Source organism: Chiloscyllium plagiosum, unplaced genomic scaffold (assembly GCF_037043375.1).
Source record: "Chiloscyllium plagiosum isolate Xiang-an unplaced genomic scaffold, Cpla_swu_hap1 HiC_scaffold_25, whole genome shotgun sequence".
Taxonomy (NCBI): Eukaryota; Metazoa; Chordata; class Chondrichthyes; order Orectolobiformes; family Hemiscylliidae; genus Chiloscyllium; species Chiloscyllium plagiosum.
Genome location: NW_028270163.1, coordinates 25,926,274 through 25,939,111, shown reverse-complemented (window position 1 = coordinate 25,939,111; position 12,838 = coordinate 25,926,274). Strand labels below are relative to the sequence as shown.

The following is a 12,838-nucleotide window of genomic DNA, read 5'->3' as shown; positions in this document are numbered from 1 at the left end:
TTGCTCATCAGAGTGAAAACAAAATTTGGCAGTGCTGTGGTTAATCACAAATCTGTCTCTTGAATGGTGCACTGTTTAACATGCTTCATTCTGTTTGGCCAAACTTGCACTTGAAATATGACACACCAATAAAACTTTTCCCACTTTCACAAATTTCCATATACATGACCACCATTGTCTTCTGAGTAAGAAAGTTAGAAGGAATGCATGTTTTAAGTGGCGTATCAGTCCCGTGATGTTTCATAATCTGCATGCACACAGTAGTTTGGGTCAAGTTGATCTTTACTCAATGCATGATTGCTATTTTCTATTACTACTGTGCTGTGTTGCTAGTGACTGCACTTGGCATCAGCATGAATTGGCATCAAGTGTTCAGAACAGTTGACTATAAAGCCCAGGTTCAGAGCTGGCACTTTATATACTCTTAGCCTCAATAAGCCATTGTCCTTTACACCCAAATGTTTGTTGCAAATGGGCATTAGGTGGATAATGCACATGATTGGTTTAATTGAATCCACTGAAGAGACCCATTCTATGTGGTAAATTGCTATGTCGACCTCCTTGGTACAAATACCAGTTGTAATATTTTCAGGTCTTCATTTTCTCTTTTAGGCCATTTTATTAATAAATGTGTTTAGTTGTAGCTTAACCCAGATGTGATTCAACCAAATTTCCAAATAAAGCCTCCCTCAACCCTGGGATGTGTGAGAAAATTGTGGGATTTCTCATTTGCATTTGCTTGTTAAATTACCACTTTTGTCAATTTGTTGTGTTTTGCATTCATAATTCTGTGCTGCACGCTGAAAAGAACTGGCATTAACTTCAAGGCTTTATTTGTAATTCAGCGTGTGCACTTGCAACATTGATGCCTGCTGATTCTGCAATTTACCAGTCACTCTGTTTAGACCTTTCCAATCCTTCATCAGTTGGGTAAAACAAACTAAATGAAAAGTCCCACATTGCAAAGGTGTCTACATTCAAAGTTCATTAATGGCATGTTATTTGCATTTGAGGTTCCACTTTATTCAGTGTTTCTTGTTGAGTATTTAGGGTCATGCAGTCAGAAGGATGAAGTCTGGGATGGTCTTCTGGGTAATGATATAAATAGACTTTCAGGTAGCAATTGGGAGCCATGTGATTTGGTCGGGGAATCTAAAACAAGAGGACGCAACCCCAGGATAAAGGGCTGGTCATTTAGGACTTGAAAGGGCAGGAATGAAATCATTCAGAATGTTCTGAATCTTTGGAATTTACAGCCAAGGTGGTTGTGGAAACTCCATTGGTGAAAACATTTAAAGCTGGGACAGACAGTATATTGCTCTGTCAGAGAAATGGGGGATAAGAAGAGCCAACAGGAAAGTGGAGTTGGAAGTCCACAATTGTTCAAATTCCTATTTAGTTGCAGAACAGGCCCAGCAGACCAGATGATCTTCTCTTGCTCTCATTAGTATGCTCTCCTGCTTTTCATTAAAAGTTGTTTCTAGTTTCCTGGCAAAAAAGGAACTTCAACTTTTTCGAAGAATTGTTCAGTACGGAAGAAGGCCATTCAACCCATTAAAGAGCAATCTTTTGAAGAGTTTGTTTCACTCTCATGCAGTTTTCCTATATCCATTCAATTTATTCCTCCTTCAGTACTTGTTGATTTCCCTCTTGAAAGTTGCTATTGAATGTGTGTCCATCACCCTTTGAAGTGTTAAGTGCATGTTGCATAAAAATGTTCTTACTCTTTTCGCTCCTGGAATGAATGAATCATTTTAAATGAGCTGCTTTTCTGTCTTCGCTCATGGGAGGTGAGCATCACTGGCTGTGCCAGCATTTACTGCCTGTCGTAATTGCTCAGAGAGTAGTCAAATGTCAACATATTGCTGTGGACCTGGCATCACAAGTAGGGTGACCTGTTTTCTTCCCTGAAGGACATTAAGTGAGCAATGTGGGTATTTACAACAGTGATTACTTGGTCACCATTAGCCGAGCTTGTAATTTCACATTTCACCATCAGCCATGATGTGATTTGAAACCATGATCCTATTATCCTGGGTTCTGGATGTCTAGTCCAGTGACATTACCACTTCATCACAACTCCTCTTATTAGCCCTTCAGCTATTAGAATTTTCTTTCTTTAAAATTATGAAGCATTTAGATAAATAATGAATTGGTAGTACAGAATTCAGACACTGCTAAAAGCAGACATGCTGCTTTTGGTCTTGCACTGTTGGAGTCCTGGTGAGTGCAAGACTTCATGTCTTTTTTTATCAAGAAGCAAACTGATGATGTTGATTCTACATTCCTCACACTGGCGTGGAAAAAAAAATACTTGAGGTTGTCAAAAATAAGGTAGACATCTCATTGTTTCCCACTTCTGTCAAAGCTGAAGCAAACATTGAAGCACTTCCTCCTGCTTTGGCTCCCTGAGGTAACTGCTCTGTTTTTATAGATGATACAGGGACACTGCTTCCTCCAGGATTCACAGGTCTCCCACTCAGCCAATACTGAACAATGTATGCACAGAACTGCTGGTGCTGCCTGGAATGGACAGACAACTAATTGGGGTCTGCATGTGGGCAAATGGACTGCAGTGGTTCAAGAAGGCAGCTCACCTCCACCTTCTCAAAGGCAACTGGGGATGGGTAATAAATGCTCTCTCAGCCTGCAACTCCCACCTCCTATGAATGAATTAAAAATAAAAGTATATGGATATCATTAGGCACCCTGTAGGAAATTCTGGAGAAGATAGGGACATTCATTCCATCTGCAAGAGTGGGGCATTTGTTGGTCTGTTTTTGGAGTTCTACTCTTCTGTTCTCAACAAATAGAATGTCTGAAAATCTCCTGCATTGTGCTATATGATATTCTACTGCCTACTGATTTTACATGTATGTTTTTATTCGTGATGGCTTAATGTCTTCCAACAAAATACCTGGCTTGAGAATGTCAAAATAACACATTATATATTCATCCATTGATATCCAACCATGACTTTTAGACGCAAGTAATTTTTCAAGGGCATATTTCCTTCAGTTCAGATTTGTTGTTGAAGATTGGGATCCAGTAAGGCTAACATAAAGGATTCATTTGAAAGTGAGATTGTTTTCACAATAGAAGAATTTGGAAATGTTTCTTATTGGTATGTGTTCTTGTGTTTAAATTTGTATTTCAACCTGTTTAATGTTTAACTACGTAAATCATCATGAACGTGGGCAAAATATGAAGTGCAATCGAGATACAGATCATAAGTAGAGCATTCTGAACATGCTGAATGAACTGCTCTTTTTCTGATCTTAAATGTTTCAGATATGAGAAGGGCCTACCTTTGCCTGCAATAATAATCTCATTATGTTGCTAATTCATCAATTTGTTTAAGCTCATTTGGCCAGAGCACCTTGTTTCAGAATACATTGGGTTAATCTTGAGTGAATCCTAACTTGAAAAATTAATGATGCAGTGGTACAGAACACGTGAGACTGGAATAAACTTTCTCACAAATCTTACTGCTAGGGCCATCATGGACGATAAATGAATGATGATATTTTGATGAAAGATTATTTTATTGTCATGTGTATTTTACAGTAAAATACAGTGAAAAGCTTGCCGGGATTCTGGCGCCAATTTGTATAGTATAAGAATAATTTTTAAAACGGTATAGTTTGAAGAGAGTCCATAACCCTTCTACTGCCACCAACCCAACTAATTTCGAAGTCACCGTTCCTCAAGCTTTTGCTGCTGGGGGCCTACCTTGCTGGCGTCCCCCTCTGCTGGGCTAGCAGCTGATGCCAGTGCTTGTCTCTCTACTAGCCACATCCTCGACACCGCTGCTGTGTCCCAGTCTGGTCTTACTAGCCGCCTTGCCGCTATCCGCCAGAGTCCTTCTCTGGGCTCACCAGCTGCCACCAGGCTCCAAACCCTAACAAAGCCACTTTCCTCTCCCTCAAATGTCAGTAAGATAAAGAGAAAAGAAGGAAAGAAAGCAAAAACGAACTGAGTGGACAAGCTGCAGGGACATGAGCCCAGGCATTGCATACTTCACCGGTGCCATGCAGAAGTAAGTGAGCACTTTAGAAGGAAGGATTGGATAAGGCTCGTTCTGATCCTCATGAATTCAAATCAACGTTTGGCAGAAAGGTTGAAGCTTAAAAATGGGCTACGTTTAAAGGAGAGTTTAGTATCTGTCAAAGTACATTTTCACAATGGGAAAGATCATTAAAAAAATGCGGAGCTTCTGAAAGACAGAAAAGATGAAAATTAAGATGAAGAAGAAAGGGTGCTTATGGCAGACATGAGGTGGAGGATACAACTGTTAATTGGTGGGACAATAATATGGAAAAATATGAGCTTGTTCACTGACAGAAAGAATAGAAAAGCCAAATAGGTGAATGGATAGAGAATTCAAAAATCTGCAGTACAGAGGGAGCTGAGTGTCTTAGTACATGAAGCATAAAATGTCCCATGCCATCACTGTAAGTAATTAAGAACGCAAATGAAATGGTTGGCCTTGACTGCAAGAGAATGGAGTGTAACAGTATGGAATACTTGCTACAGCTGCACAGGACATTAATGAATCACACCGAGAATGCCATGTCCATCCTTGATTACCTTAGCATGGAGGATCATTACAGCACTGCAGACAGTTCGGAGGAAATACATTGGGTTGTTTGCTTGGATGACAGAGATGTCTTGTGAGGAAAGGTTAAGCATGTTTTGCCTATACAGATTGGATCAGAAGAAAGACATGTGATCTAATTTAAACCTGTAACAATTGGAGTAATTTGAGAGGGTAGATGTTGAATACATATTTGCTCTTGTCAGGAGATCTAGAACCAGGGGGCCACAGTTTCAAAATGTGGGGTCTCTCATTTAAGACTTTCTTCTCTTCACATTATGACTTTCATCTCCCAGTGAGCAGTGGAAAAGGACATGGAAGATATAGAAAGTAGTGAAATAGATGGTGACATCTTGCAAAATGTCCATATTACAGAGGAGGAAGTGCTGGATGTCTTGAAACGCATGAAGGTGGATAAATCCCCAGTGCCTGATCAGGTGTACCCTTGAACTCTGTGGGAAGCTAGAGAAGTGATTGCTGGGCCTCTTGCTGAGATATTTGTATCATTGATAGTCACAGGTGAGGTGCCGGAAGACTGGAGATTGGCTAACATGGTGCCACTGTTTAAGAAAGGTGGTAAGGACAAGCCAGGGAACTATAGACCAGTGAGACTGATGTCAGTAGTGGGCAAGTTGTTGGAGGAAATCCTGAGGGACAGGATGTACATGTATTTGGAAAGGCAAGGACTGGTTAGCAATAGTCAACACGGCTTTGTGCGTGGAAAATCATGTCTCACAAATTTGATTGAGATATTTGAAGAAGTAACAAAGAAGATTGATGAGGGCAGAGCGATAGATCTGATCTATATGGACTTCAGTAAGGCGTTCGACAGGGGTCCCCATGGGAGACTGATTAGCAAGGTTAGATCTCTCAGAATACAGGGAGAACTAGCTATTTGGATACAGAATTGGCTCAAAGGCAGAAGACAGAGGGTGGTGGTGGAGGGTTGTTTTTCAGACTGGAGGCCTGTGACCAGTGGAGTGCCACAAGGATCGGTGCTGGGCCCTCTACTTTTTGTTATTTACATAAATGATTTGGATGTGAGCATAAGAGGTACATTTAGTAAGTTTGTAGATGACCCCAAAATTGGAGGTGTAGTGGACAGTGAAGAGGGTTACCTCAAATTAAAACAGGATCTGGACCAGATGGGCCAATGGGCTGAGAAGAGGCAGATGGAGTTTAATTTAAATAAATGCGAGGTGCTGCATTTTGGGAAAGCAAATCTTAGCAGGACTTATACACTTAATGGTAAGGTCCTAGGGAGTGTTGCTGAACAAAGAGACCTTGGAGTGCAGGTTCATAGCTCCTTGAAAGTGGAGTCGCAGGTAGATAGGATAGTGAAGAAGGCGTTTGGTGTGCTTTCCTTTATTGGACAGAGTATTGAGGACAGAAGTTGGAAGGTCATGTTGCGGCTGTACAGGACATTGATTAGGCCACTGTTGGAATGTTGCATGCAATTCTGGTCTCCTTCCTATCGGAAAGATGTTGTGAAACTTGAAAGGGTTCAGAAAAGATTTACAAGGATGTTGCCAGGATTGGAGGATCTGAGCTACAGGGAGAGGCTGAACAGGCTGGGGCTGTTTTCCCTGGAGCGTCGGAGGCTGAGGGGTGACCTTATAGAGGTTTACAAAGTTATGAGGGGCACGGATAGGATAAATGGACAAAATCTTTTCCCTGGGATCAGGGAGTGCAGAACTAGAGGGCATAGGTTTAGGGTGGGAGGAGAAAGATTTTTCACGCAGAGGGTGGTACGTGTATGGAATGAGCTGCCAGAGGATGTGGTGGAGGCTGGTACAATTGGAACATTTAAGAGGCATTTGGATGGGTATATGAATAGGAAGGGTTTGGAGGGATATGGGCCAGGTGCTGGCAGGTGGGACTAGATTGAGTTGGGATATCTGGTCGGCATGGACGGGTTGGACCGAAGGGTCTGTTTCCATGTTGTACATCTCTATGACTCTATGGTATGTGGCTCATTAAAATATTCAAGGCTGGGTAAAACAGATCCACAAAGGACTCAAGGGTCATAGAGTACAAGTGGAAAAGTGGATCTATGGCAGCATTAGATCAGCCATGACCTACTGGATAGTGAAACAGGCCCGAAGGGCTGGATGACTTACTGTCCCTTCACTTCTTGTGTTCTTGTGTTGAAAGTATTGTGAGCTGTGAGTACAATAATATAAAACTTCAAATGGACAGAAACAAATTGGTGGAATGGTCAGACAAGTAGCATGTTAAATGTCATACTGTAGCCTCAACAGACGTATTACATTCAATCTCGACATCAAACCACTTCTATGCTGTAACTATTCAGTGATCCTCTAAGTTCTAGACAATATGCAAACTTCATTTGATGTTGTTTCTGATAAAAATGGTAACTGTGCATTGAGCACTTTTAGAAAATCCTACCCTTAGAATTTAGTAGAATTACAGGTTGATGGGAGAGAGTGAATGGAGTAACTGTTGTGCCAAATCAATAAACCTTTGTAGATGATCGATGAATCTGTGTACTACTTTCAAACTTGAAATACTCTTGTTTATTTCACTCTGAGGCATAGTTCAAAGAAAAAAAATGTGTGGCTGTTAAGTACTAGCAAAACTCCATTGTGGAACAAAACAGCACACCGGTAGTTCAGAACATATTTTGAGAGCTGATATTTAAAATTCTAATCACTTTTATTTTATCTGCCTGATTTTCTGAAGGCTTATGTTCTCAGCTAAGTGTTCGCGATAAGGAATTCAAATTCCATCAATTATCTTTGTTTTCAGGCATTTCAGAATGGTTCAAAAATTATGCTGATTTGTTTAAAGCGCAAGACTATACTAGACATGTTTTGAAAGCTTTTACTTTCATAGTAAATTTCAAAGGTAAATAAAATGAATATTGTAATACAACTTGCAAATTATACTGTATGCTTTTTTAAAAAGGTATTTTTCAGTAACTCAAGATCAGATTACTCTCAGGTGAAGAATGGTGAAAAATATTTTAGTGACAGATACATTCTCAGCAGTATTAATAACCAAGTATTGTAAAGAAATATTTTTGAAGCAAAATTTGTACTTGAAAAATAAAATAAAGATTGCCTGAGTGCACTGGAAAGTTCTTCGACTCAGTTATTAGGTTCCACAAAGACGGAACTGTGATCTAACATCAATTTTGTCAACCCACTGTATTATGTGCTCACAATGCTATAGGGAGAAGGTAAAGAAATCCCATTTAAAGTGATGCTGTGATGAAGTTTGGGAACTTAAGTTTGAAAGGAAACTGGTTTGTTTTAGATTTCAGTTTTGTAAGGGTGATGGTTTTCTTCAGCAATGGTCAAAAACAGCATTTCTAAGAAGCCATATGGCTTAAGCTAAATGACGAGACAAACTACCTAATGAGATCATTACTGCAGTGTTTATTAAGTTGAGCTTATATGACCCAGAAATAAGGGTGGCAGGGTCAGAAGCAGATTCAGTTCAGAAAAAAAAAAAATCCATACCTACAGATGTACTGTAGTGTAGCCTAAAAGTGTACAAAGTAACTGTTAAAAGCTTCGGAATGTTTATTTCGAGTTCAGTGAGCAAAGTCAGTGAGTTAGCTAGAGATTGCATGTCTCTGACATCTGGTGAATTTACGGAAAGTGGCCAAAAGAAAATATTTACAATGTCGGCAGTTGTTTAAGAAATTAAAGTGTGAAAATATGACTGATACTTCACTGGGTTGTGTCAGTAGAGCATATTGCTGGGTAAACTGCTAATTCTGTTGCTGTTTGTGATAAATTCTTTTCAAGTTAATATATATAATATTTATTTGTGTATTTTGCTTTGTTTTATTTTCTTCGACTATGAATGTATGTTCTTTTGTTGAAACTACATTGCCAACCTCATATAAATATGTTCAGTAATTGACCAACTACAAGTAAACAAATGACGGAAATATAACTTGTGTCTGTCAAGTCGGATGTCACTCTGAGATATGACTTGTCCATCAGCTGGGATTATAATAATACAATTGCCACCGTGATATGGGTTAGTCTTCAGCATGGTATTTTACCTAATGTGGCAATGCTTACATTATTTCACATAAGAAACATCATGGTGTTGAAAAATCCAACAGATGCTCCATTCAATTAGTTGTTATATGTAAACATTACATTTGCAGACATGCATCAAGTGATCAGAGTTAAGATGGAGTATTCCTGAGATTATATACTATGATTGTACAATTGTGAACATGTTCCTTAAAGGAAATTTAACATCGTGACCATAAGACATTATAACACCAATTACTGCTGCGATTGGAAGCTTATAGCCCCTCACTGTGGGATCTTGGCGATGCGGGCACAGTCTTAGCACGAGAGTTCAATTATTAAAAACTGAGATGAGGTGAAATGTCTTCACTCACATTTGGGAATCCTGTGGAATTTTATACCCTAGTGGACGTAGAGCTTCACATGCTCTCATGTAAATATATTTTAGGCTGAAATAGACTGACTTTCCATCTCTCAGTGCCAGGGCATAAAGGGAAAGATTGGAAAGTGGCATTGAGATAGGAGAGTGTCCATGATCATACTGAATAGCCAGGCCAGCTCACTAGGCCAGAGAGTCAACTCCTACTGTCATTTTACATGTGTTTTGATTGAGTGTGAACCAAAAAAAAAATTGGATCACGTAGACATAACATTTACAAACTATCGTTATATTGTTTTTGATTAAAATTATTGGATGGTATCTGATAAAGTTAGCTTTCCAATGGCAAAATTGACAGTGGAGAACCCTAATAGCTTTCATTGTATTATCAAATAGACTGAGAGTAACCCAATTTAAAATGAATACCTCTGACAAATTGTAAGTAATCTGAAGCAGACTTCACTGGATACTCAGCAACTCAGTGAAGAAAATTTGCTGGTATTGCTTTTTAAAAGCAAATAATTTTGAGTATGCCTCTCAGGAGATAAGAAATGTTATTTTATCTGTTTCAATTTGACATTTTGATTTTTCAAATACTGGCACTGTGCTCCAATACTATGAATCTAATTCTTTTAATCCTTTCCTGAACTAAATTAATGATTGGAGTTCTAGTTTGGTAACTCAGAAAATGAAAGGGTTTTGAAATATCCCCTCTTTGATGGACAGCTTTGTTCGATAGACCTGTGAAGTATGTAGTTTCTGGAGAATACAAACGCCTCATTTGAAGATTTGATTTGCACTCTCTCTCTGTCTAGTGCTTCTTGTTTATAATTGTCCCTAACCAGTAATGTTTGTTCAGATACACAAATTTGTTTAAAAGTTAGTTATCCAAACAAGTGGTGCAAAGTTTTTTAAAGTATTATAATGAGATAGTGCCTGAGCTGCCATACTCTGAGAAGCTGGTCACTGGACCTTTTTGGCATCACCAACTGAAATTCAGATCATGTCTTGCTCAAGTTTCAAGGGTAGAATGCAATATTTCTAGACAATAGAAGTAATACACTGTTCCACTCAGCAAGATGATGAAAAGGAACAAGTATATACTGACTATGAACCATGTGGCAATGCAAACATATTTTTCTCTGAATAGGGAACATGTGTCCATGATAAAACTGCCGTGAGTTGGAACTCTGATCCATCACTGACCATGAGAGATCAGATATCTTACTTCCCTAACCTAAATTCCACTAACTCGCATTAACAGTTTTCAAGTTGCTCCCTTTTTTGTTTTCAGTTACATGCTCAGTGTGAGATGTCTTTGTGATCTACGATGTAATAGAAACCTGCTGATTTTCTGGTTACTGGCTTTCTGTATTTTTCATCGCTTTGTTTCCACATGACTTTGGTGAAGCACAATTCCTGTGGAGCAATTCAATGTGCTTCTTGCATCAAAGACTCATTTAAAAAGATGATGAAAAGGCTGGAAATGTTTATGATACTTTATAATGTTTGAGGCAGTTCAAAGTTCATTGTGAATCTAGCAGCTTATTGCTGATTATGTAGTGTATGTTTCTTGTAGTGTGATTAGAAATCGTACAAAATGCATTTAACAAGTTTTAGCCTGAATGATTAGATTTGTCATTATATTGTTGTGCACATTTCAGAATGGACAGGTTTACATCATCAATATATTGCGCTCCCTCCATTTTGCTATTTCACAGTGATATAGATCATGGAATCCCTGCAGTGTGGAAGCAGGCCATTCGGCTCATCGAGTCCGCACTGACCCTACAAAGAGAATCGCACCAAATCCCTGTAACCCTCCATATCCCACCTAGCCTGGACACTATGGGGCAATTTAGCATGGCCAATCCACCTAACCTGCGCATCTTTGGACTGTGGGAGGAAACCAGAGTACCCAGAGGAAACCCACGCAGATACTGGGAGAAAGTGCAGACTCCACACCAACAGTAACCCAAGGGTGGAATTGAACCTGGGTCATTGGAGCAGTAACACAGCAGTGCTGACCACTCGGCCACCGTACTGCTCTTGTCCAAAGATAAAATTTAATTTATAAGGGAAGAGTTCTTATAATTATTGTTTTTTGTGATGAACTTTCTTGGAGGATTTGAGAAAGAAATCTAAATTGCAATGATGGTAGAACCTTAACATTGTATTGGGATTGTATAACATGACAGTGAGTTAAGGTCTTATGTGATGATACAAGAATAGCAAGCCAAGCCAAATCAACCTCCTATCACTAAATTCTCAACACTGGGAAATTAAGACATTCATTGACCCTCAAAATTGCTTAATTGTTCCTAACCAAACTTCATGAACAACAGATCTTGGACACCATAGCTTATAACTTAAACTACAACTAACAATTTATTGTTAATAATATAACTTAAGCAGAACAAAGATAACTAAGGTAATCTAATCAATATTTACAATCTAATGCCCAATCTTCTTTGACTACCATTCACTCACACACGCATAGCAAAGGGATAAATGAAAAAAAAAACAAAATAATTACAATATGCCAATTCAATAACTAGTTTCCAATGACATTGATTCATGACATTAGATACCAAGCCTTCATGAAATCTTTGGACAATGGGCTGTCACAGGCATGTAGAATGATATATCTGCTTGAATTCTAAAATCACTGAAGTTAATACAAACAGTTTCAGCAGATGCCTAGAAATATATTTGCTTATTATAGACTGGGAATCTTATCTCAAAACATTCAATGATTTGGCAACTGGATAGACAAATAGAGAGAGTAAGACACAACAGCAGTCTCCAGAAGTTTTCAAAAAGTCATTCCTCCTCGTGCTAAAACCTTTTTCAATCAACATTCTGTGTGGTTAGCTACTTAGTACCACTCTCACCCATCTCTGCCTAATTCAATATCCAACCAACTCCTAGTCCAGAGCATAGCAACAGCTCATTGCCAATTTGTATACAGTGTCATTTGAGTAGTTAGTTAGTTGTGTTATTTTCCAGGCCAGTTCCCAACAGCAAACATCTGTCTTTGTTCTTGTCTCCTTTAAACAGGTAGCTATCTGATGAAGGAGCAGTGCTCTGAAAACTAGTACTTCCAAGTAAACCTGTTGGATTATAACTTGATGTTGTGTCCTTTAAGCCAAGCTGCTCTTCAATGTTCAACTCTTCATGTCAACTCACAGGTCAAACAAAAACAAGTACTCAAACTAAAGGAAAAACAATGAAAGCCTCCACACTTGCAGCGGAATGTCCACTTTATTTAAATAAGAAATTAGACTTTTCTTCGCAGTTTTATAATTTTAAAAATCTAAATGGGTCTATACCTGTGTTTTCACTAAATACAAGCCTCCACTCACCCTTATTCTGCTTAGCCTATTGACATTTTATTTTCTCCCAGAAACACATCAATGTTATATTTCTGTTCCAAATGGTGGTGGATTCCACCTCCTAATTCTCTGAATAAAGTGAATTCCTATTATCATATTTATGACATGAAAACAGGTTGTGCTGCAAACACATGACAGAGTTTGTCAGCATCTGTGGGGAGAAAGACAGAGTTAATGTTATGAATCGAAAAGACTTCTTGAGAACCCCATATCTATATCGACCTGGGTTTTGAAATCTCTCCGAAAAGGAAACCTCTTCACTACATTTTTCCCTGTCAAGCCCCTACATGATTTTAGAGACCCCCATATGGTAACTCTTCAACCACATTTTCTATTTTCAAGAGCAAGTGTGACAGCCTGATCATTCATTTTTTTTATAAAGATAGCCTCCCAGTTTAGGTATCAAGCGTAATCATTTTTACTGTACTGACTAGAAAGCTGTCATATCCTT

General features: G+C 38.8%; 1 protein-coding gene across 1 annotated transcript in view; it reads left to right on the top strand.

The window, feature by feature from the left end:
• The window catches only part of usp43a (ubiquitin specific peptidase 43a), a 471,198-nt gene that overhangs the window by 314,278 nt on the left and 144,082 nt on the right, over window positions 1–12,838 (top strand). The window lies entirely within an intron of this gene.